Here is a 26,663-nt window from a genome sequence, read left to right as displayed (position 1 = left end):
ATATGATCATTACTAGATTTTTGTACCTTTTCTAGTGGAGTAGATCACATAGTTTTTCTAAGCATCCTTTTTTTTAAGTTAATCAAAAATTTAAATGTAAATTAAAATCATAAATTGAATAAGAAGTTTACAACAGAAATATTTACTTATATATCCATTAAGAATAGACAAGTAGTTCTACAGGTTCATATAGAGTTACAAAATATGTTATCATTGAAGTTTTTCATGGGTAAACCCACTCAATATTTTATCTTCTGTCCTTGCACCTACAATAAATCGTAAGCTCCCTTTTTATGAACTTTGGTTAATTGTATACAGCCTCTTGGAATGTATTACAACTTGTAAATGCCTGCTTTCTATCTCAGAAGCAATTGACTCATAACACTGAAATGCTCAGAGTTCTCATTGCAGTTTTAATATCAGAGAGGATTTAATACCAATCCTCTTATAAAGGGCTTACTGATTACTAGTATAATTTTAGGAATTCTTATAGAATCATCATTAAGAATCAAGATATCAATTCTTGAACTTAGAGTCTCAGTACTTGGAATTCTGTTTAGAAAATTCCTTCCCCTCTCTCACTTCTCCCCTCCCCAACAGGTAGCCTCCCCATTCCCCCGTTCCAATGAGTTCTAGGTTGTTCCCACGTTTTCTTCTGTTAGATTCAGTGTATCTGGTTTTATGTTGAGGACCTAGATCCACTTGGACTTGAGCTTTGTTCAAGGTGACAAATATGGATCTATTTTCATTTTTCAATTTACCTACTGCTAGTTAGACCAGTACCATTTATTGAAGGTGCTTTCTTTTTTCCATTGTATATTTTTGACTTCTTTGTCAAAGATCAAGTATTCGTAAGTGTATGGCTTTATTTCTGTGTCTTAATTTCTCCCAGATGTTCTTTTATTGTAAAGAATTACTTTTTCCATGTGAAATTGAGAACTATAGGCTCTAAGATCAAGAAGTGATAAATAAGACCTTGAAACTACAACCCTTCTTCAAGTCATAGGACATATTGGCATTCCTCTATATGCAGCTATCTAGTTAAAGTATCTCCATTTGTTGAAGATGGTTTATTTGTTTTCATTGTGCATTTCTAGCTCTTTCATCAGGTTTCCCTAGGTGTGTGGATTTATGTCTTGGTCTTTTATTCAATGCCATTGGTCAATGTGTCTGTTTTCATGCTATACCATGTGGTTTTGGTACTATAGTCCTGTAGAAGAGCTTGAAACCAGGAATGAAGATTATTCTATATGTTCTATTATTTTTTATGCCTGTTTTAGTTATCCTGCCTTTTGCCCCATGAAGTTGAGATTTGTTCTTTCAAGGTCTTTAACATATTGTGTTGATATTTTGATGGAGATTGCATTGAACCGGTACATTAGTTTTTATAGCATGAACATTTTTATGATGTTAATTCTATTGATCCATGAGCATGGAAAATCATCCAACATATTGATATCTTAAGAAACTAAATATCTAAAATAAAAAAAAATCTAATTAAAAATAGGGTACAGTTCTAAACACAGATTTATCAGTAAAGGAATATCAAATGACTGAGAGACAAATAAAGAAATACTCAACATCCTTAGCAATCAGAGACATACAAATCAAAACTACTTTTAGAGTCCATCTTACATCTCTTAGATTTGCTAAGATGAATAACACAAATGACAGTTCATGCTGGTGAGGATATGGAGCAAAGGAATATTCTTCAATTGCTGGTGGGACTGTGAACTTGTATAGTCACTATGGAAGTCAATACTGGAGGTTCCTCAGACAATTGGGAATTCATCTTCCTCAAGACTCAGCTATACCATTCCTAGGCATATATCCAAAGCATGTTCCATCCTACTTCAAGTAAACTTGTAAAAATAAGCCCAAAGTAGCTTTATTCATAATTTCCAGAAAATTGAAACAATATAGATGTTCCTTAGCTGAATAATGAAAGAAGAAACTGTTCTATATTTGCACAATGTAAATTACTAAGCAGTTAAAAGAGCACAAAAGACAACATGACAGGCTGGAGAGATGACTCAATGGGTAAGAACCTTGGCTCTTCCAGAGGTCCTGTGTTCAATTCCCAGCAACCACATGATGGCTCACTACCATCTGTAATGGGGATCTGATGCCCTCTTCTGGTGTGTCTGAAGATAGCAACAGTGTACTCACATACATTAAATAAATAAATAAATAAATAAATAAATAAATAAATAAATAAATCTTTAAAAAAAAAGACACCATGACATTTGCAGGCAAATAGTTGGAACTAGCAAAATTATCTCAAAATCATCTAAATAGAATACCAATAGTAGAAGACCCAGAAAAGAAAAACATGGTGTTTATAAGTGGATATTAGATGTTATATCAGTGATAGTCACAAAGAAACCAGAGAGGCTAAATAACACGGAAGGCTCTGGCATCAAGGGGCAGGGTCCAAGTTTATGGATATACCTAGGAAGGGGAAATTGAATACATTCTGTGGTTATATTTCAGGTTGATGGGGATGAGAATAGGAGGAATCAAATGTCATGCCTGATACTTTCTGGATAACTAGGAATAGAAAGCTAGATAGACTAGAGGCTTATCATAGAACCAAACACAACTGGTAGAAAAAAATAATGAAATCACTACTAATATGATGTTCAGGTATATTCATAGATTAGTGCCTAGTCTATTCATCATCAGAAAGTCTGCCTCTGGCAGCTGATGGGAGCAAATGCACACACCTACAGTTTTGAGGTTTCCATTCTGTCCCTCCACATAGATATCAGGGAACCTCAAGAGAAGGGGAGGGAATTGTGGTTTTGAGGACACCAGAAGAACACAGCTCACAGTATCAAATATGCAGGGCTCATAGGGTCTAATGGAGATTGAGAAAGAAATCACAGAGCCTATATGGGTTTGCACCAGGACATCTGCATATATGCTATGGTTGTTGGTTTGGAAATTTTGTTAAACTACAGATTGATGAGAAAATTTCTGGATTTTTTAGAGATTCAGTTGTGTCATATGACGTTTTTCTAGAAACTGTCTTAAGAGAGGATATTGTTGAAAACAAAAACATGGTGTTTTTCTGGAAGCTGGCTGGAAAAAGGGCATGGGATGTTTTTCAGAGCTGATGCTTGAGAAGACACAGTATGTTTGGAAAGGGTGTAAGTATAACCCAACAGACAATAGATGATGCTATGTCATTGGTTCACTTGCCACTCTTTGTTGGTCTCCCTTGGGTTTTGCTGATGATGGTCATTGATGATGACATTGATTTGCCTTACCTTCTTTGCTGATCACTGTTTGTCATGACGTCATAGAGAAAAAGTAAGCAAAGAACTTCTCATGATAATCAGGTGGTTTCTTGCTGCTTCCATGAATTTGAGCTGACTGGCAAAGCCTTACAGTTTTCTCAGGATTGAGCTACTACTGCTGATTTGCATGAACTGAACTGCTGATATCTTAACACCTTAGATCACCCAAAAAACTATTTCTAAATAGGTCTATATCATCTTTTACCCTATTAACATGTCCTTTCCACTACCTCTGGTGGCTGTTGAACTAGGAGGGAGGTTAAAACATTTTAGAAAGTAGGCTTTCAAAATTCTAAGCCTACACCTGACAGTTGGAATAGGTGGCTTTGTGTCTTTGGTCTACTCCCAGAAACCTGAAATAGAACTTCTGGTTTCTTTAACAACTCAGTTGTGTCACGAGATGTTATTCTAGAAGCAATCTTATGATGTTTTGCTGAAAACAGACACTTGAGAAGGTGTGTACTGTTTAAAAGGAATATAAATGAAACCCCACAAACAGTGAGAGAAAGCTCTTGCATTTGTACAATATGCAGTGCTTCACTGGCCTTTGCTGAGCTTTGTTGGTCTTTGAGAAATAGGCCAAATAACTTTTCATGGTACTCCATCTGTTTCTTGCTACTTCTACTGATTCACACTGACTCTTGGAGCCTTGCTCTTTCTGCTGCATCATGATGCTGCTACTGATTTTTTGTTTTTGTTTGCTATTGACCTGGACATCTGGTAATGAAGAGTGGAATCACCCCAAGGAATTACTTCGAAACAGGTCTACAGCACCCTTTTCGTACGAATCTTATCCCCTCTCTGGTTGATGAGCTAGAAGGGAGGCTGAAGCATTGAGGAGCCCTAAATAAAGTAGGTTTTGAAAAATATAAGCCTGCAAGAACCTTTCCCTTCTACTGGATAACATTGCCAACCTTTTGTGAGGTCGTATGGTATCTTGTTTTATGTTGTTCAGTTGATGTTCCTGTGAGGCCAACAATTTTCTGTAAGTATATGCTGGAGGTACAAGGGGGAGTGCATGAGCAAGATAAGATAAGATGAGATGAGATGAGATGAAATGAGATGAGATGAGATGAGATGAGATGAGATGAGATGAGATGAGAGAGTTGGAGGGTGAACTAGAAGATGTGAAGGCAGTGGAAGCTGCAGTCAGGATATATTGGACAAAAGAATAATATATTCTTTTAATTTCCTATGTATTATAAGCAATCTGACTTTGTGTTCATACCCCATTATATTTTTGTGATCATAGCTTTACCATAGTTCTATATTAACTTCTCACATTTAAAAATTGATATCCACAAAGAATGGAATAGTTTATTAATATAATGACAAATGTTAGCATAGAAACTTTTTGCCAATTATGTGAAAATTGAGCATTAAAAATCACAACGTGTTTCAAACTGTCTCCATATCTCCACATATTCTTGTGTGCCAAGTTTTTCAACTGACAAAACTGATAAGTAAAACAAGTACAATCTAGAATGGAGGAAGCCATTTTTAAATCCCTTTAGCATAGATTTCAATTTTATGCATTCTGCTGTGCTCTTTAGGCACTTTTTTGAGAAAGTCAGTATGGATGCTATAAGTGAGTTTTATCCAAAGATATTTTTTGTTTTTCTTTTGTTGCTCTAATTAGTGACCTCATACATTACAGACAAGTTCTCTGTCATTTAGCTGAATCTCCAGCCTTGGTTGCTTCTCATATTTTGAGATAGCTTCTCACTAAGTCAAGGAAATTGACCTTGAACCTGTTATGTAAGCAGGGTTGATGTTGAATTTATATTCTTCTTTTTCTAGATTCTGAAGTTACAGGGATTTTAGGAACATACTATCATACCCAACAGAAGTACATTTTTTGTCATTGCTTTTTTTTTTTTTTTTTTTTTTAAAGAAAGACTTTCTCTGTGTATCCCTGGCTGTCCTAGAACTCAAACTCTATAGACCTGGCTGGCCTTGAATTCAGAGAATTCACTCTGCTTCCTAAGTACTGGAATTAAAAGTGTGCTCCACTACCACCTGGCTCAGAAGTCAATATTTAATATTAATTTTTTAGTGGATCATTAATCAAAAATTCCTGCTAAATGTAGAACAACAAATTCATTTGTTCTATTTTAAATTGTAAATAACTAAAAGTGTTAAAATTTGTAAACAGTGGAAAAGAAAACAATAGTACTCAATATTTATTCTATTTGTAATGAAGGATTATGTTAACATTATAATATAGCAATTATTCCATGTCATGTCCCTTATATAATATCTTGCCTTGAAGAGGAAGCAATTCTATATGTAAATGGAAACTCTACAGAACTCTAGCATGCTTGAACTATAAAAATGTGTTCATTTATCCTGTGTTTACTATGAGACATTCAGTTGAACTTCATTTCTGTCCGTCACCCTCCTCCACCTGTCACTACTGGATAGTTTACCTTGATACCAGTAGTGTTCTTCATAGTAACCTTTAGTTGAGACTTGCTTACTTGAAAGTATTTGGAACCAGCTCAAGGTGACTTCCACAAAGCAAACTGTTATCATTTATTCATTTTGTTTCTTTTTCAATACACATGGACAGAAGATATTTTGTTCAATGTTTTAGCACTACTGACCTTGGGTTGACTTCAGGTTTAGCTGAGCTAACTTCTTTTAACCTTTATATGATTGACAGCACCTCTAAGGAGGACATTTACCCCAAAGTACTCACAACAAACCCAAGTAATCTTTTTTTCCAATATTTCTATAGAAAAGAACTGAATACCTATAGACAGTTCCCATTGTTACCTATCTGTTGTCCAAACACTGAATATAGGATGTAGTGGGTTGCTTAGCTTGTATTTCCATCCTATGCTCTGCTCTGAAGAGCTAGTGTTCAAAGAAATATAAACTGTTATTATAGCAATTTGACTACAGATTTTGACAAAATAAATATTAACAACTTTTATGTAGAGAGTGTCCTAATATTAAACAGTTGCAATCAGTATAGAGTTATTAAATAAGACTCTAAAAGTGTAATAGAAAGAAAAAGCAAAATTCTCCATTTTTAAACAAGGTATTAAAACATATAGAAACCTATGCTAACACATTAAACCTGAAATACATTTTAGAAATCATAATGATTTAAACAATAGAATTCAAAATTGTAAAATTTTGGAACTCTATGTCCCAAGAAGAAATAATAGTACATTTTCACACTTATTGGCAAGGGAATAGTTTGAAAAATATTTCCCATTATAAAACCGTGTATCAAAATAAATGGCGAGGCTATTTTCTCTTCATTTCATACTATCTTTTATCTCTATACCTCATCTCCCAACCTGAAAAATTGCAGCTGTAATGAACCCCTAAGATGTTGGCAGTGTGTCACAGCTGTCATCACTATAAGCCATGTTATTACAGAAAAAAAAAATGTTCGTAACCAGCTCCAGAAATAATAGATTATGTTGTCATTTATATGGCAGTTTTAGAAACTAAGTGAGAAATATTTTATAGAATCATTCTCAATTTAAAAATAAATGTACATTGAATGAATATTTTGATGATATATTTACATATGTAATTCTTAAAACTAATACATACTGAGATAATAAAATTAGCAATGATTCCCTGTTTTATTATCTCTTAAAATGTAACACAACCTTGATGATATACTTTATTTTAAATCTTATGTTTTCCAAATATACAGGGTTACTATTCTTTTTTCTATAGGCACTCACATAATAAAAAAATTGAACTAATGAATAAATATATAACTATCTGTTGCATTGGGAGGTCAGACAGAAAAATTAGCACCATCATGGCACCATAACACTTCCTGATATTCATTACTGAGCATCGAGACCTATTAACCCTGGATTCAGCCTACTAAGTCTTTTTATGCAATGTTTATATTACACAATGAAAACAGAGAATCAGAAAGGTATTAGTGATAAGATGTTTGCTAGCTGGAACAACACTGAAACTTAACCAAAAGTATCCAGCATCAAGAATCAATGATTTCACTGTGGTTCCTTGCTGGAGTAAGGGTGAAAGGTTGAGTAAAGCCACACGGACATGTCCAAGGTAGTTGCATGACTGAAAGCTAAAACCAGCTTAGGTGATGATGTCCTATGAGGGTTTCCATTGCTGTAATGACACACCACAACCTAGGTAACTCTTAAAAAGGACAACATTTGACTGGGCTCTCTTACATGTTCAGAGGTTCAGTACATTATCCTCAAGTCATGAGTGTGTCAGCATCCAGGCAGGCATGGCCCAAGAAGAGCTGAGAATTCTACATCTTGATCTGAATGCCTAGAGAAGACTGGCAAACTCGGGCTGCTAAAAGGAAATTCTCTGAAAGTCCAATGCCACAGTCATACACTTCCTCCAACAAGGCCACACCTACTCAAAAAGGCTAATCCTCCTAATAATTTCACTCCCTGAGACACATAAGTCACAAAATCCAGAACCCTGCACCTCCCTGGACAGGTTGTGTCAGCTATACAGATCAGATTGTACTTCTTCCTCAATCACTTTTATAGGCTTACATAAAGTTGGGGCCTATGAACCTGTGGAGTTTCAAGGATGTCCTAATACTTCTGAGTATTTTGCTTCATGAGTATTAATGACTCTCCATCCAAAATGGAATGTTTCAATTTGTAACTTCCCGAGTCTTGCATTCTGCTTTCAGCACTACCTGAATCTTGCATGTTTCTGCAGAATTTCCTGAGTCTTAGAGAGTTTCTTTCCAGAATGGGATAATGTAATCCTAAAGAAATTGTTATACAATGTATATTGTACAATTATTTTTCCTTAATTTTTTTTTGTGTGGGTATGAGTATTTTGTCTTTATTGTATACCATGAGCACAACTAGTGCTTGTGGAGGTAAGAATGGTTCCCAAACCCCTAGAAGTGGAGAAATGGATAACCGTGAGCCACCATGTGTGTGGCTGAACATTTCCTGCAAAAACAAGTGCTCTTAACCATGAAGCCATTTCCCTAAGCCTAAGCATTACTAATTTCTGTCATACAAAGCTTATCCTTGTCATATAGAAAATCTAGTAAACTGGTTTAGGTTTAAAGAAGTAAATACATAACTCATGAAAAACATTGATTAATCACCACAAGCGATGTATTCTCATGCTAAAATATCCTCACAACTTAAACACAGCTTTGCAAAATAGGCTTAGAAAATTGCACTTCAAGATGACAAATTTTTCAATTTGAATCATTTTTTATTGCTTTGAGCATGACATTAATGGTAAAATAAAGAAGGGAATTAAAGAAAAAGAACAAAGAAAATTTATGTCTTTCTTACAGCTTCATTGATAGTGAGCATAGTACACCTACTTTTTACCTGTACTTATTATCTAAGTGTTTCCTAAATTAGTGCAGTTTTTCCTATAATCTTTAAACATCTTACTCCTTCTTATCTTCCTATCTTCTCCCACTATCTCTCAAGCCCCACTTTGCACCTTTCTAGTTCAAGATACATGATCACACTGTGTTATTTACTAGAAACATATTTCTAGTTGTGGTGTGGCCCTGACACACCTTTAATCAGAAAGTTTTCCGCTTATCATAAACAGGGTTAAATAAATTCAATGATAGATCAAGATGTGGAGCATGGGATGAAAGAGGGTGAATATTGAAAAAACTGAGAAAGTAACAGAAAGTCAGAGGACAGATAGAGAGATGCACAGGAATTAGAGGGAGGGACTTGGAGTTTGAGGGATTTTGAGATGGAATTGAAGAGAGCATCCTTTAGGGAGGTCAGGTGCTTCTTTTCTCTGCCACTGTGAACTAGCAAGCTTGCACCCCAGGATTTGCTCCCCAATATTGGTAAAACTGATCATTCAAGATTTTTCTTATAAAACAACACCTTGTTTCCTATCTCCTATATATTTCCTATATTTAATTTTTAGGTGCACATAAGCAAATAGTCTCTGTAACCAAAAAAATAACTTACTTATACTCTTTCTTTCAGATCTTTTTGGGAGGTTATGTCTCAATCAAAATCAGCATAAATTTCCATAAAATATAATCTTCTAATTTTAAGTGAGAAATATTATTATTAAAGAATATGTTAATTGAACCTTTACAGTGAAAAGAGATGTATTATGAGCATATTAGTCCTAAAAATGGCAAATTTTACTATTTGTGTATGTAAATATTTTTGGGGTTCATTAGGATACTTTTTACTTGTAGATTTTTTTTTCTTAAATGGCTTATTTAATACATATAATAAATTATTCTGTTAATTAATTATTCTGCATCAAGTATGGTGGCTTGAATTTTAAAATTAAATGTCAAAGAATATTTACATTCTCCCTTAAAAGTCCAAATAACTTAGGTCATGAATTTATCAGCTATAAATTCCTGAATCAGAGGGCAATACCATAGCAGGATGCAAAAACTTCAACTTAGGAAGTCAAAGCACCTGTGTAGTTTCTCTAACATTTGGGAAAGTCATCATTAGTATAGACTCTAAACTTGAAAGCAACCAATAGTGTATAGTATAATACTTTAAGACTGAGATTGACCTGAATATGTCTAGGTCTTTAGCCAGTAACAAGAAATATCTTTATATTCGACGCAATCTTCTGTTTAAATATTTGAAAGACATTGGAATGCATGTTGGGGCATTAGACCAAAGCTTTGTTGATAAGATGTTACTGTGACAAGCCTACATTTTTACCATGAAGCCTCAATCAAACTCAGGGGTTATGAAAAGATTACTCAGTTTCTATATCCAACCATTTACCAACCATATCAAAGGGAGAGGAAAAAAATAGTTCATTTTAATTTTTAGATGATATATTAAGACTTAAAACTGAATTTCACTGAAATGTTTGCTTCTTATGCTGCCTAAGCTATGACAGAAAAAGAAAAAAAGTTAACACCGGAATAGTCTATCTTAGGCCTTGAATGCTGAAAATTCAGTTTCCAGAAAAATGGGGAGCTGTATATATTCTTTGGGAAATGTTGGCTGTAAATAAAAAGAACATTCCTTTATTTAGCTAAAACCAAGAAAACCTTAACTGTTCTGTTGAACCATCACATGAACTGTTTACAGGAGGCAACAACAACAGGAAAGCACACAGAAAATATTCATTTTTCTTAACACAGTTTTGGCATGATATACCCAAGGTATTGCCATTAAGTATAAAAAGAAATAACAAATTCTAATGCCTCAGAGAACACATATTTTAAAGAGGACATTTCACTCTGAAATCTATTTAGGTTTCCAAGTTTAGTATTGTGATGTAGTAAAATCAAATGATTCTATTTTAAATTAAATAATGCATCTATAATTTTTTAAATATGGCACCTATGATAACCATCATGTTTAAAAAAGCAAATATTTATTAGAAAATTTATATATACATATATAATGTGAGATAGATTTTATATTATATATATATTATAAAATATTTTATTATTCCAGTTTATACATTTAGAACACATAACCCATGTGGCATTAAATTAAATGACATAAAAACCTCTATACTGTCTGACTAACATAGGATAAAACCTATCTTAAAAACACTATCACATATTGTAGGTAATAATCTAACAAAATAGTTTATATTTATTGATCCATTTTATTTTGTTATTCATCAGAGAGGAAGAAAATTCTCTAGCACATAACAATTCTTAACAAACAACACAGAACCATATTTATAATAAAGACATTTAAAAATTACAGTGCAATAGAATAAACCTTCTGTTCCTACTCTGAGATTTTGGAGTGTTGTTGTTGTTGCTGTTGTTGTTACTGTTATCAGGGGGAAGGGTTGTTTTTGCTTTTTTTATTGTTGTTTGCTTTTTAATACTTTTAATTTTTTTACAGTCCAGTCATTAGCCCAATCTCAGTCCATCTTCCCTCAGTTCCTCATCCCATTCCTCCTCCCCCTTGTCTCCAATTGGATGTCCCCACTCACCCAAACCCTACCAGGTCTCCCCGCTCTCTGGAGCCTCAAGTCTCTCCAGGTTTAGGTACAACTTCTCTCGCTGAGGCAAACATCAGGCAGTCCTTGTTGTTTATGTGTCTGGGCCTCAGACCAGCTAGTATATGTTGCCTGGTTGGTGACTCTGTCTGAGAGATCTCAGGGGTCCAAGTTTGTTGAGACTACTGGTCTTTCCATGGGTTTGCCCTCCTCCTCAGATTTTTCCAAACTTTCTCCAATTCAATCATAGTAGTCCTGGACTTCAGTTGATTGGTTGGTTGTAACTATCTGCATCTGACTCAGTCAGCTGTGTATTGGGCCTCTCAGAGTAAAGCCATGCTAGGCACTTATCTGTAAGCACACCATAGCACCAGTAATATTGTCAGGCCCTGGAGCATCCCCTTGAGATGGATTCCAACTTGGGCAGGTCACTGGACTTCCTTTCTCTCGGTCTCTTCTCCATTTTTATCCCTGCAGTTCTTTTAGACAGGAATAATTCTGAGTCAGAGTTTTTGACTGACTGAAGGATGGTAACCCAATCTCCTCATTTGATGCTTCCTCTTTCTACTGGAGGTACAATCTACAAGTTCCTCCTCCCCACTGGTAGACATTTCATCGAAGGTCCCTTCCTTTGTGTCCTGAGAGTCTCTCACTTACCAGGTCTCTGGTACATTCTAGAGGGTCTCTACCATCCACCCTATAAGGTTGCTTATTTCCATTCATTCTGCTGGTCCTCAGAGCTTTGCTCCCGTTTCTCCACCCCCCAATACCTGTCACTTTTCCATTTCTCCTCCCCCTCCCCTCTCTCATCCAGGTCCCTCCCTCCCCCTGCCTCCAGTAATTGTTTTTTTTCCACCTCCCAAATAGGATTGAGGCATCCTCACTTGGGCCCTTTGACTTGTTAACCTTCTTGAGTTCTGTGGATTGTATCCTGGTTATTCTGTACCTTTTTATGGCTAACATCCCATTATTAGTGAGTAAATACCATGCATGTCATTTTGTGTCTGAGTTACTTCACTCTGGATGATATTTTCTAGTTTCATTCATTTACCTGCAAAAGTCATGATGTCCTCATTCTGCTTTTTGTTTGTTTAATTGATTTTTGGTTTTTGTTTGTTTTTCTTATGATAGCCTTGCTTCTTTTAATGACTGAGTAGTATTCAATTGTATAGATATACCACATATTCTTTATCCATTTTTCAGGAGAAGAACATCTACGTTGTTTCCAATTTCTGGCTATTATGAATACAACTGTTATGAATATAATTGTCCAAGTGTCCTTGTGGAATGGGGAAACAGTTTTGGGGTACACATCCAGTAGTGATATAGTTGGATCTTATGATACAACTATTCCAAATCTTCTGAGAAAACTCCAAATTGACTTCCAGAGTGGTTGTACAACTTTATACTTCCAACAGCAATAGAGGAGGGCTGCCCTTATTTGACAACCTTGCCAGCATGTGCTATCCCTTGATTTTTTCTTTCCTTTTATTGGATATTTTAATTTATTTACATTTGAAATGTTTTCCCATTTCCCAGTTTCCCCTCCAGAAACTCCCTATCCCATCCCCCGTCCCTACTTCTATGAGGGTGCTCCCCCATCCACCCACCCATCTCTTCATCCTGGCATTCCCCTACACTAGGGCATTGATCCTTCACAGGACTAAGGGCTTATACTCCCATTAATGCCCAACAAGCCCATCCTCTGCTATATATGCTGCTGGAGTTGTTGGTCCCTCTATGTGTACACTTTGGTTGATGGTTTAGTCCTTGAGAGATCAATATTTTAGCACATTTCAAAAATGTAAAAAATTGTTCTCTTCATCTTATTTTTGAGTTTGCATCAGTTTCTTACCACAGACTGGGTTGCTTTGAGGACCCCTTGTTCCGCGGGGTGATAAAAGTTCTGGCCTGGTGGACAAAGAATTGAGTGAGTGACAAACAGACACAGCACAAGAAAGTGTGGTATCTGAATGCAATTTGTACCAAGTGAAAATCAGGCTTATATAGTATACAGCAAAACAGGGCAGACTACAGAAGTCACGTAAGCAGGAGATGGCTACATCAAAGTCAGTGAGAACAAGTGGCCAAGTGCAAAGCAGAGGAACAGTGGTGTCCTTCTTCTTGGGCTATTTTGGTAGCCCCAAGATAAATTCTCTGGGTCCATCTGAGGCAAGTAGCTGAAGGTCTTGTACTAGCATTCTTTGGCTGTAACATAGATAATTAGTGGGGGAAGCCCTACAACTTCTAACTTCTCACTGGCAGTAAAACAATTCTGTCTTGTGTGAGACCACTCTGATAATAAGTGCCTAACTGCTAGCTCTAACTCTTGAGACACCCTTTCTGGTAAGACAGCTTCTTAGTAAAAATTCCAAGCTAATTACAGCTAGGAAATCAGTTAGGATTATTGAAACACTGTGAAGACCAGGAAATAATGTTTAATCTCAGTTTTAGCTAATAATGAAATATTTCTTAGGGTACCTTCATACCTGAATAAAGAAAGCACTCAGATCTCTCCACAGATCTTAGCAGAGACCAATCTGGAACACATCTGAGTTAGGAGATGTCAGTGACTGGGTTACCTCAGGAGACTGACTCCTGAAGTGTATGCCTCAGGTCTGTGTTCAGGTTTTTAGGCCTGTCCAGACTATTGAAGTAGATGAGTTCTGTGCGACAGTTACTGTTGTCCATTTTTTCCTTTATTTTAGAGGTTATAAGATGATTACATAATTTCTCTCTTTCCTTTTCTTTTTCTGAAATTTTGTATTTATTTCTTCTTACTTTAAAATGTATGCCAAATTGTTCATTAATTGTTGTCATGTGCATATATTTCATGTGTATTTATATATCTATACATATAATCTTCTCAATTTGCATAATATTACTTGTATGTGTGCTTTCAGGGCTAACTTTTGGTATTCAGTAACTGATTGATGCATTTATCTCTGGGAAGGACTATTTCTCCCACTTTCAGCATTTATTAATTGCCTGTAGTTCTTTGTGTGGGATTAAGACCATGTGGTCTTTTGCCTGTCCACTTCGACATGTCTATTTTTCTTGATCATGTAATGTTTAGTAGTCATGTGTCTGAGACTTTATTGCTGTAGCTTCTGACATTACCATAAAATATAATCTCATAGAAAGCTCCCTATTTCTCTGGAACTTACAAATTTCTTCTCAAGCTAAACCCTCTGAGACTTAGGTACTTAGGTATGTGTTTTGTAGATGTATCCATTGGGCTTGAGCTCCAGAACTCTGTATTTTGATTTACTGTGTTTTCTATAATGTTCTCCATCCATTGCCATGTGGAGGTGATGGGTAAGGACTATACTTATTTTTGAACTTGATTCTTTCTTTTTATTATGATCCTACTAGAGAATGGTTTCCTATATCACTATAAATCAATCAATAACATTAGTATTTTACACATTCTCAACATGTCCATCAATGCCAGTTTTAGATCTATTTGATATTTGTTAATCATTAACTTGAATAATTCCAAGTTCATGATACAGACTTGATTTATTGATGTGTCATTGTCACTTGAAATTTCTACTACTTACGAAGTGGTATGAATTATTACTGCTTACATCCATTAAAGGCTGAAATTTCTAAATAAGCTTCAACTACTGTTTTCAAATTATCAGCACTCTATCTTTTCTGTCCCATTTAATATTAAAACATTAACACATCATTATTTTCTTTAAGCATTGTTCACTTTCATTACTGATTTTGATTTAATTAGCCTGAAAAATGTTGCCAGTTTTCAGCCATTAAATTTATTAAGTATTGCACACTTCACTATTTTTCTAGAGCTTTCCCTCACCATGGCATCTTGTTTTTTAGACACATTCACATCATTACTAAATTAAATTTGATATCATTTTTCCTGTGAACATTCATAATGATCACTTTATGCCAGCTTGGAAGAGTTATTTTGTTTTACCTCTTAATGTGCTATGACATATGTCTTAGAATCTGTTTTTATGAAGACTGTGTGGTAATTCATCTTAGCTCTTTCACATATGAGAGCATTTGTTCCTAGAGAAAATAAATGGATTAATTTAGAATTATTACTGTGCCAGATTTCTGTATATGCTTCTCCTTCCACTCCCATGTTTTTTCTCTGGCAATGAATCAGAAGATAGTTAGAAAGTTAGTCATTTAAGTAAATTGATTCATTTCATTCGGACAAACTGCAAGGTGAGACAATATTGTATTACACAACTAAAAAGAGTCTTTCGATTTTGTTAAGGAACTTTGTTCAGCCTGTTTTCCCATAGCTTTATAGCCAATAGTACATCAAGGTGTGCCTTGAATTGATAAGGTCAGGTTTGATGTTATAAATGCCCCTTACATGCCAGATACATTTGATTTAGAAAGTTTTCCAAACGTGTTTTATCTTTTAGAGCTCAATGGAAGCTGAGAGAAGTGGTAAAGGTGTTTGTAGTAAAATTAGGCATATGCTCTCAATATAATAAGATTCCTTTCTCAAGTCTCATGTCCTCTAGATTTATTAATGAGCATTCAGAGAAACAAAAATGGATTCAGAGACAACAGAAATGGTCTTAGGAAGACAAGAATCCACTTATTCCTTATTTGTATTTCCAATGACTATTTCTTTTATCATTTTCATTTCTATTAAGTACCAGACTTTCTAGAACTTAGGGAAAACTCTGTCAGTTTTTCCTTCCTAGATTTTCTAGTGCTAACTAACCACCATGATATTTAAATTAAGGTACTTTTTATATTCTTTTATATCTTCCTACAATTGACATGTCCAAAATTGCATTTAATTTGCATCAGGCATTGAGACACCTTCAATGGATATGTTTAATTAAACATATCCAAAATTTATGCTGTGGAAGAAGTACTGGAGAGCTATTCAAACCATTTTTCCAAATAAGTTTACATTATTACTTGAAAATAACACACACACACACACACACACATATCTATATGTTTATATATATATATATATATGATTTCCATAATTCTTTGTTATAGATAAAAATTACTTATTCCATTTGTTCTCTTAATAATATTAGAACACAGGAAATATAATGTGTGGCTAATAATTAATAACTAGTTCACTTTGGGTTATGCATAAGACTTATTATTATAAAATTAGAAATTCAATTCCTTGTGATTCTTAGAAAAACTTGTTCTAACATGCTAGTCATATTCATAAGGCCATATTTTAGAAGATAAGGACATCATAGGAAAAATAGTTGTCTGTACTTTACCATAAATTGAAGATCACAGGCACTGCCGCCTTTGTTTTATATCTTGCCTGCTTCAGTATTTTATATGAAATGGATAATTTCTGTACAGATTTGTTTTATATGGAATTAATAGAGGCATGGCATAAAGAAGGATCTTTGTTTTTTCTTACATAATTACTTAAGACAGAAATAATTTTGTATAATTTTCCCCATAACAGTAGTTTTGTCCGTGTGGATTAACTAACTTTAAAATTGGGAAACTTGTAGTTAATGGTCTTATATTCATACCTTAGTAGCAATAGAATGATATGGATTGGAATACTCATAAAGGCCTTAATCAAATTTTGAAACTTATATCCAACTTTATTTAATTATACTCACTGGGTTAAAGAACTTTAAAACACTATTGTACACATAGCATTGGAAGGGAGGATGAATTTCTTGAAAACTGCATTCAATTGTCAATTACCAAACTGTATTTAATGTATTTTTACATGTCCAACCCACATGACATGAGTCCTGTTCTTGCTCATTTAATCAACTAAAATATTTTGTACTTTAAACATGGTGAAATAATTTTATGTGCTTTCTAGTAAATACAACATTAAAAATAGATGAATATGACTTACATGAAACATAAATAATTCAATAACTTACTTTAGAATATTTTCTTCAAGAAGGAACTAAAAAACACTTTAAAATTCAGGGATCATAATAGATTAGAGAAAATCAATGTTGAAGCTTATTAATGGATTTGGTAAATTGCAATTTCAAAGAAAGTAGAACAGGAGAAACTAAGGGAATTAATGTTTCATTAGGACATGTTTTGCTAAACCTCCTAAGCTTAGATTTTTTTCCATTTAGTTCAATACCTTCTTTAGAGTTTACACACTAATTTCAACCTGCAGTATATTATAACCTAATATTTACAAAGTATTTTATAATTAGTAATAACTGAGTATATCTTCATTTTTATTTTAATTGGTTTTAGACATATTGGTATGGACAGTCCATCACATGAATGAGTGTTGTATGAAAAAGTCTCTCATAATCCAATTTAAATCCTATTTACTGAATATGTCCTGTCATATGAGAAAATTTAGGAAAAAAATAGCTATCTGCCTAATTAGCCAGCACTAGACAATCAGTACTCTCAAGAAGAAAATAATATTGTGAATGATTTATTTTAACTTTCAAATATCTATACCTATTGAATTGAATTGGTGATTTTTGGTTTTGTTGTATTATTAAGTTTGTGTTCTGACAAGTTTGAAAATTAATAGAACGCATTCTGTTTATTTCTTCCCTACACTCTCTCTTGTCTCCTAATTCTATTAAGCTTTGATTTGCATCCTCCTGCTGAATCCCTATTCAGATTGCTGAGTTTGGGTTTGCTTCTGTAATTTATTAAGTTTAATCAGAGCCATCTATGTAGACTCTGGATGGTAGCTATCCAGTGCATCCAGGTGGGGTCATCAGTGGTTGGGTAAACGCAATGACTGTCTCTCTCTCTTTGAATCTTTTAGAAGCCAATAGTCTAGCCGTGAGGGATGGGACTCCCTGGAGCACCACTCTTCATGTCCATTTTTATCCAGAACCAGTACAGACAACTGCAGCGGCTGTCACATCATGACCGCAATGACTGTATCTCATCTTCAGGTATTATTTCACAGTCCTTCTTGCTACTTTCTTCTTTTACATTCTTCCTATATTCTCATCTGCAGTGTTCCCTCTGCTTCAGATAGAATGGTAAATTTATAGCATAAATTACATGTTTAGGACTCAGAATTGTCTGTTATGAATTCTAGCCTCTTGTGTGTCCATTAGTCTCTGCATTTATTGCAATTCACTTATTTTCCATGAGAACAGCATTTGTCTGTGGGCAGAAGCTTGATACTATGTCAATTTAGCTAAACAATAGTATTCACTAGCCTCTAGAGCTTATGTTTACAGTTCAGTCTTGCTAATCATCACAAGTCTACTTTAAAGAACCTGTGTTCAATAAAAGTATATTCTTTCATTTTTTTAAAAGACGAAATTTATTTTCTTTTTGATTGATTCTTTGTAAGCGCTACATTATGCACCCCAGTCCCACTCATGTAACCTTCCCTTTGTTTGTTCCCTCTGCACTAGAAATATACTCCCCAAAGAAAAGAAAAAAGTTAAAAAACAATAAAAAGAAACACAACATAGAAAATATCTTGTTTTGTTGTGGAAGCTGTGTATATCAGTGTGTCATAGTGTGTCCCACAGTATACCCTTTTGTCCATACATCTTTATTGACAAATGTCGATTGCAATGAGTCATTGGACTTGTTCCAGGCCTTTGTACCACCAATACTGGATCCTCACCAGGACTTCTCTCAGTTATCCTGTTGTTGTCCTCTGTCATGGAGCTTTTGTAGCTTTGGATCTGCAGGAATGGCCATTTCACATGTTCTAACAGTTCATAGATGAGGTACATGTTAGGATGGGCCAATTCAAAGCCCTGGATCTGGGCCTAGATATAGCAACCTCAGGTCAAAAAAGCTTTTCAACACTGTCCTGGCTAGCTCAACTAATGCTGAAGCTGGCAAGGGCCAGTGTCAGCTCTCCTCCTCTCCCACCATTGTTGTTCGCTCAACCATGCATCTAACACCAAGGCCAGTTTTACTTTGCTGCACAAGTGAGTAGTAGGTCATTCTCTCGAGTACTGCAGCTGATGAGGGGCAGGAATAGCTCACTTGCTTATAACCCAGGGACTAGCTATAGTTGGTAAGGGTTGAGGGGCTGAGAGCATTACCCTTTTAACCAACTCACCTCTTGACAGACAACTAACAGGGCCAGCTCTCCTGTGCTCACACCATCACATGGATTAGCCATGACCTTCCACCAGGGCCAGATCTACTTTGCTGCCCAGGCAAGGTGCTACAGCTGGTAAAAGGTAAGGCAAGATCTCCAGGGTTCATCAGCCAGAGAGGTTGGGGTAAGCTGTCAACATCCCCTGGACATCAATATGATCCCTGGTGATATTCCAGACCAGGGATATGGGCATTGTCTTTATTGGTAATATGGGCCACAGGTATTGATACAGAACCCTGCTGCTCTATGACCACAGACCCAGACATGGCCTTCAGTGGCAGCAGAGGCTGGGATTTCATCATGGCGTCAGGTGTCAGGGCAGTCTACACAAAACATGCTATTCCTCTACATCCTATGTCTCTGGCTCTACCTCTCTTCATAATGTTCAAACTTTTCTGTTTTTCTTTATCTTCCATTTGTCCAACACGTATTTTCACATTGTATTAGCTCCTATTGTTGGGTGTACATGAAGATGACAAACATCTGAGTGTTCCCTCTCTGCTTTACCTGTGTGGCATGGTGGCAGGCAGGACTCGGGGCATCATTCCCAGGCACATGCCATGTAGAGTGACTGTGGGTGGGTCTCCAAATTCCTTCCTCTGCAAGTGCTACATTTTGTGCCTCACATGGATCTCTGAGTGTCCTCTGGACTACTGCTCTATCTTTTTATTTCACATTCATTATTTTTTGAGACTTTCATGCATAAGTCCTGTAATAAATTATTTGCATCTCCTTTCTCTAGCCTCAAAATACTTTCTTGTCCTAAACAATTTTTGTCCAATTCATGCCTACCTCTGCTTTAATTATAATTGTTGTACATATAGAGACACAAACATGTGCATATATAAATAAAGTGTCCTGAGTTTGTTTAGTATTTCTCTTTTGTGTATTTGTTTAGGGCTCACCACTTGAAATTGGAAACCCTGTTAACAAGCATTGTCCCTGAGGAATAATGACTTATTCTTCCTGTTTTGCAGCTCATAGTTACATATGATTATTCATCTCAGGTGGGGCCTTGTGAAAATTCCCAGACATTAACAAAGCAAGATTTGTTGTTACTGTGCATGTCTTAGGAAGCCACATTGTTGAGATTCCTGGGTACAACTAACTGTCCTATGTAACACACATCATATTCAAATGATATCATGACATCTCCTAGTCATATGGCTATTATAATCACTCATTCTCTTCTTCTGTGATGGTCTTGAGTCTTAGGTGTAAGGATCATCTTGTGAATGTATTAGTTGTGGATGGATACTTCATGGACAGACATTTGTTCTCACCATTTTGGCCAGTTGTGTCTTTCTATAATGGTCTCTATCTTCTTCACAGAGAAGTTTGGTTTTTTGTTTGTTTGTTTGTTTGTTTTTTGAAGAGGTGAGAGTTACACTATCTTTAGATATAAGGAAATGTACTTAGAATGCTGTTTGAAGTTACACTGGCTTAAGAATCCTTTCCCAAAAGGGCAGTGATCACCATTAATGTGACGGGCCACACAGGAGTTCTAAAGGAGATATCCCCTGATGTTAATTAGCATTTCGTGTTTGATAATACAGTCCATGGATATCAGAGCTGTATATGCTTTTAAGTCATAAGTCTTTTTAGGAAAGATTTTTAGAGAGATATATCTGATTATGTTTTTGATTCTGATGGTTCCAGGAAATGGCAATGAAAATCTCCTGGGAAGGATTCATGGTTCCATATTTTATTGTGGACACTCATTAACATAACAGTATCAAGTAGAAATAGGAGAAGTTGAGTCTATAAATGACTTATAGAGTTTCAATACTGTAGGGAAGTAGATGATACTCATAGTGGGAATAGTAACTGAACTGAAAGTAGAATTTGTGTCCAGAGGATGTAACTAGATGCTACAATATCATCACTGAATTTTATCACAGGAAGATCTGCTTCTTATAGATAAGCAAATAAGATGATTAAGTGATGCTAAAAACTGACATGTATTTCAAGAAAAAAAAGAGAATTTTCATAAAAGGAAGGGCCACTAATGAATCGGGTTTTACTACTGCCTTTTAAATTCCCCCAATCTGGCTATTTTAACTTTCAGCATCCACAACACTTACCAGATGATATGAATATTTGGCTTGATTCTCTGTGAACAAAAGTGATTTTCTGGAGCCTCAGAAGATTGGTAGCTTTCTTTAGCAATAAAGTATCTTTAATTAAGGAATATGTATGTTTTTAGTTATAATGCTATTATAACAAAACACTAACGTATCTCATAAAAGCTACTTTTATATGTACCAGAAAATTGGAGAACTCATGAAACTTGTTTACTATGATAGTCTCTTTGTTGAGGTAGCTGGTAATAAAACTGCAATCTTGCTAATATACATCTACAATTATAATAAATCAATTTTATATAAACACTGATTAAATTTTAATTATAGAGGTATTACTAGTATGTTGATTTTATGCATGTAAACTAAAACTCAGAGCTAAGTTTAACTTGTCCAAGAATAAATTCTGGCATCTTAATAAGACAATATTTCTTAACTGTTTTACAGATTCTTAGACCAATTTGTAACATGAATACTATGTGATAGATATGTTGTTGTGTTCTTTTCTTACTCAAATTTTTATATAGTTATACCACTCCTGGAAATATACACAAGGCATATTTCACAAGGACACTTGCTCAACTATGTTCATAGCAAAATTATTCATAATAGCCAGAAACTGGAAACAACCTGAAAAATCCCTCCAATGTGTTAACAAACAAAAAAAAAGAGAGAGAGAGAAAAGAAAGACTGAAAGAAAGAAAGAAAATGTGCTAATCTACACAATAGAGTATTACTCAACTCTTTAAAAAATGATATTTTGTCATTTGCAGACAAACATATAGAACTAGAAGAGAAAAAAAAATCACTCTGAGTACCATAATCCAGATGCAGAAAGACAAACATGGTATGTACTCACTTACAAGTAGATATTAGCTGTTAAGTAAAGAAAAATCATGCTACAATCTAATAGATCTAGAGAGGCTAAGTAACATGGAGGACTCAATAGGGATACTTGGATCTCCTATAGAATTTGTAAGTAGACTAAGGATGGATGGGGATGAGAACAAGAGGGATCAATTGAAGGCAGGAGGGACTGGGGAAGAGAGTTCTGTGAGACTAAAGACTGGTATTTGGGTCACTGGGTGATAAAATGGAAACCTAGAATAGTAGAAACTCCCTGGACTCTATGAGGGTAACTCGAGAAAAGACTAACTGATGTTTAACCTAATGAAAGTAATTCAAGGATATGGCAAAACTATCTACTGATGAAAGAATACAAGATCATACTTGAATTTAGTATTTATAAATTATTCTATTTATTTACATTCCAAATGTTGCCCTACTTCCTGATCCCTGACCTTCATAAATTCTTCACCCCATTTTCCTTCCCCTTGCTACTGAGAGGAAGAGGATGTTTCCCCACCTACTCCCACCTCAACCCAATAGCATCTCCCTTCACTGAGACAACAAGTTTCTACAGGATTAAGAACATCCTATCTCATTGAAGCCAGACAAGGCAGACCTCTGCTACACATGTAGCAGAGGCCATAGACCAGTCAATATATGCTCTTAGTTTGGCAGCTTAGCCTCTGGCAGCTCTGAGGGGTCCAGGTTAGTTGATACTGTTTTTCTTCCTATAGGGTTATAATCCCCTTCAGCTCCTTCAGTGCTTCTAACTCTTCCATAGGGATCCCCGGATTCAGTCCAGTGGCTGGCTGTAATTTTCTGCATCTGTCTCATTCAGTTACTGGTAGAAACCCTCAGAGGACAGTCATGGTAGGCTCCTCCTGCAAGCACAACATGGCATCAGTAGTGTTAGGGTTTAGTGCGTGCTCATGAGATGAATCCAAAGTTAATCTCGCCTGTAGAAGGCCTTTCCTTCAGTTTTTGATCCATTTTTGTCCCTGCAGTTCTTTTAGACTAGAACAATTCTGGCTCAAGAATTTTGAAGTTGGATGGGTGGCCTGTGTCTCAAATGGCGGCCATGTCTATCTACTGATGTCTTTACGTTCCACCTCCCAACTTTTGAACATTTCATCTAATGTTAACCAGGTTGGGTTCTGAATCCTCTAATATCCCTGGTGTCGGGGACTTTTTTAGAGCTTCCCCCACCAATGACCCCTCGTTGTTGCATTTTTCTATTCATTCTGCTGGCTTTCTGTGTTTCTTTCCTGTCTCCAACTATAACTTATCCTGTTACTCTTTTACTTTCCCCTCCCCTCTCCCACCCAGGTCCCTGCCTACCTTTGCCTCTGGTGATTATTTTGTTACCCTTTCAATGTGGGACTGAAGTATCCTCACTTAGGGTTTCCTTTTTGTTAAGCTTCACATGGTCTATGAGTTGTATCATGGATATTCTGACATTTTTGGCTAATATGCACTTATCAGATAGTACATATCATGTATGTCCTTTTGAGTCTGAGTTACCTCACTCAGGATGATATTTTCTAGTTCCATCCATTTGCCTTCAAAATTTATGATATCCTATTTTTCTAATAGCTGAGTAGTATTCCATTGCGTAAACATACCACATTTTCTGTATCCATTCTTCAGTTGATGGACATCTAGGTTGTTTCCAGTTTCTGGCTATTGCAAACAAGGCTGCTATAAACATTGTAGAACATGTGTGCTTATGGTATGGTAGAGCTTTTTTGGGTATATGCCCAGAAATGGTATTCCTGAATCTTCAGGAAGAATTACTTCCAAATTTCTGAGGAACCACCAGATATATTTCTAGTTTTTAATCCCACCAACAATGGAGGAGTGTTCTTCCTTCTCCACATCCTTGCCAACATGAATTGACACTTCAGTTTTTGATTTTTGCCATTTTGACTAGTGTGAGTTAGAATCTTAGGGACATTTTGATTTGCATTTTCCTGATGATTAAGGATGTTGAACATTTCTCTAGGTGCTTCTCACTCACTTGAAATTCTTCTGTTGAGAATTCTCTCTTTAGCTCTGTACCCCATTTTTTAATTGGGTTATTTTGCTTTCTAGAGTCTAATTTTTGAGTTCTTTATATATTTTTAATTTTAGTCCTCTGGCAGATGTAGCATTAATGAAGATCTTTTCTGGTCTGCATGATGCCATTTTGTGTTATTTACAGTGTCCTTAAAAGCTTTTCAATTTTATGAGATCCTATTTGTTAATTGTTGATCTTAGAGCCTAAGCCATTGGTGAACTGTTCAGGAAATTTTCTCCTGTGTCAATGTGTTTTAGGCTATTTCCAACTTTGTCTTCTATTAGATTCAGGGTATCTGTTTTTTTATGTGGAGGTCCTTGATCTACTTAGAATTGAATTTTATACAGTGGTAAATATGAATCAATTTGTACTGCTTTACATGCAGGCCACCAATTAGTCCAACACCATTTTTTGAAGATGCTTTCTTATTCCATTGTATGGTTTTGGCTTCTCTGTCAGAGATCAAGTGTCCACAGGTATGTGTGTTTATTTCTGGGTATTCCATTGATAGTCTTATCTGTCTCTATAGCAGTACTATGCAATTTTTTATCAATATTGCTTATCACTACAGCTTGAGGTCAGGTATAGTGATTTTCACAGAAGTTCTTTATTGTTGAGAATTCTTTTTAATATCCTTGCTTTATGATATTCCATATGAAAGGCATAGAGACAATATACAAATTAACAAAATCAGAAATTGAAAAGGAGACAGGACAATGGATGCTAAGGAAATTTAAAGAAATTATCAGATCTTCCTACAAAAGCCTATACTCTACAAACATGGAAAATATAGATGAAATGGATGATTTTCTAGACTGATATTACATACTAAATTTAAATAAAGATCAGGTAAATGGCCTAAATAATTCCATAAGCTAAGCCCTACAGAAATAGAAGCAGTCATTAAAATTCTCCCTCTTAAAAAACAAATGAACAAACAAACAAACAAACAAAATAACCCACCAGGGCCAGATGGTTTTAGTGCAAAAATCTTCTAGACCTTCAAAAAGAGCTAGCACCAATACTCCTCAAACTATTCCACAAAATAGAAAGAGAAAGAACACTACCTAATTCATTCTATGAAGTCACAGTTACTTTGACACTGAAAACACATAAAGGCCTAACAAAGAAAAAGACCTTCAGACCAATTTTGCTTATGATTATCAATGAAAAATTATTCAATAAAATTCTTATAAACCACAAGAACACATTAAAACCATCATTCAACATGATCAAGTAGGCTTTAGGACAGAGAGGCAGTAATGGTTCAATATTCTGAAGTTCACCAACCTAATCCACTATATAAACAATTCATTGGGGAAAAAATCACAAGATCATCTAATTAGATGATGAGAAAGCATTTGACAAAATACAACACTCCTTTGTGTTAGACTGCTCCACCTGGGAATCCCTCCCATATTCTATCATCAAATCTAGACACTATTGTGGATGCCAGCAAGTACTGGCTAACAGGGTCCTGATATAGCTGTCTCCTGAGAGGCTCTGACAGTACCCAACTAATATAGAAGTAGAGGCTCACAGCCATCCATTGGACTGAGTATAGGGTCCCCAATGAAGGAGCTAGAGAAAGGAGCTCAAGGATGTGCAGCCCCTTAAGATGAACAACAATATGAACTAACTAGTACCCTCAGAGCCCCCATGGACTAAAACACCAACCAGAGAGTACACATGGTGGGACTAACAACTCCAGCAGAGGACAGCCAAGTTGGTCAACAGTGGGAGGAGAGGCCTTTGGCCCTGTGAAGGTTCTATGCCCCAGTGTAGGGTAATGCCAGGGACAGCAAGCAGGAATGGGTGTGGTGTAAGCAGGGGGAGGGGGAGGGGACAAGGGTTTGGTTTAGTTTTTGTTTTTTTCTTTTCTTTTCTTTAATTTTCCCCTTGTATCCCTTGACCTCCTTTTGTTTTCTAATTGCTCCAGCTTAGAACTTCAAGAACTAATTGTTTTCTATTGCTCTAGCTAGAATTTCAAGTACTACATTGAAAAAATAGGAAAAGAATGGGACGCCTTGCCTTGTCCCTGATTTTAGTGGGGTTGCTTCAGGTTTCTCTCCATATAATTTGATGTTGGCTGGTGGTTTGCTGTATATATATCTCTGTGTGTATATGTGTATTTGAAAGTAATCCAAGAAGACCTCAGAAGACACAAAGATCTTTTATGCTCATGGATTGATAGAATTAACGTAGTAAAAATGACAATCTTTTCAAAAGCAATCTAGAGATTCAATGCAATCCTGATCAAAATTCCAATTTAATTCTTTACAGACATGGAAAGAGTAATTCTAAACTTTGTATTGATTTGATTTTTTTAATTAGTTATTTTCTTTATTTGCAATAAATATCTCCTTTCCCAGGTTCCCCTCCAA

This window comes from Mastomys coucha, unplaced genomic scaffold, assembly GCF_008632895.1.
Source record: "Mastomys coucha isolate ucsf_1 unplaced genomic scaffold, UCSF_Mcou_1 pScaffold15, whole genome shotgun sequence".
Taxonomy (NCBI): Eukaryota; Metazoa; Chordata; class Mammalia; order Rodentia; family Muridae; genus Mastomys; species Mastomys coucha.
The sequence above is the reverse complement of the archived record's forward strand: the minus strand, read 5'-3'. Positions refer to the sequence as shown.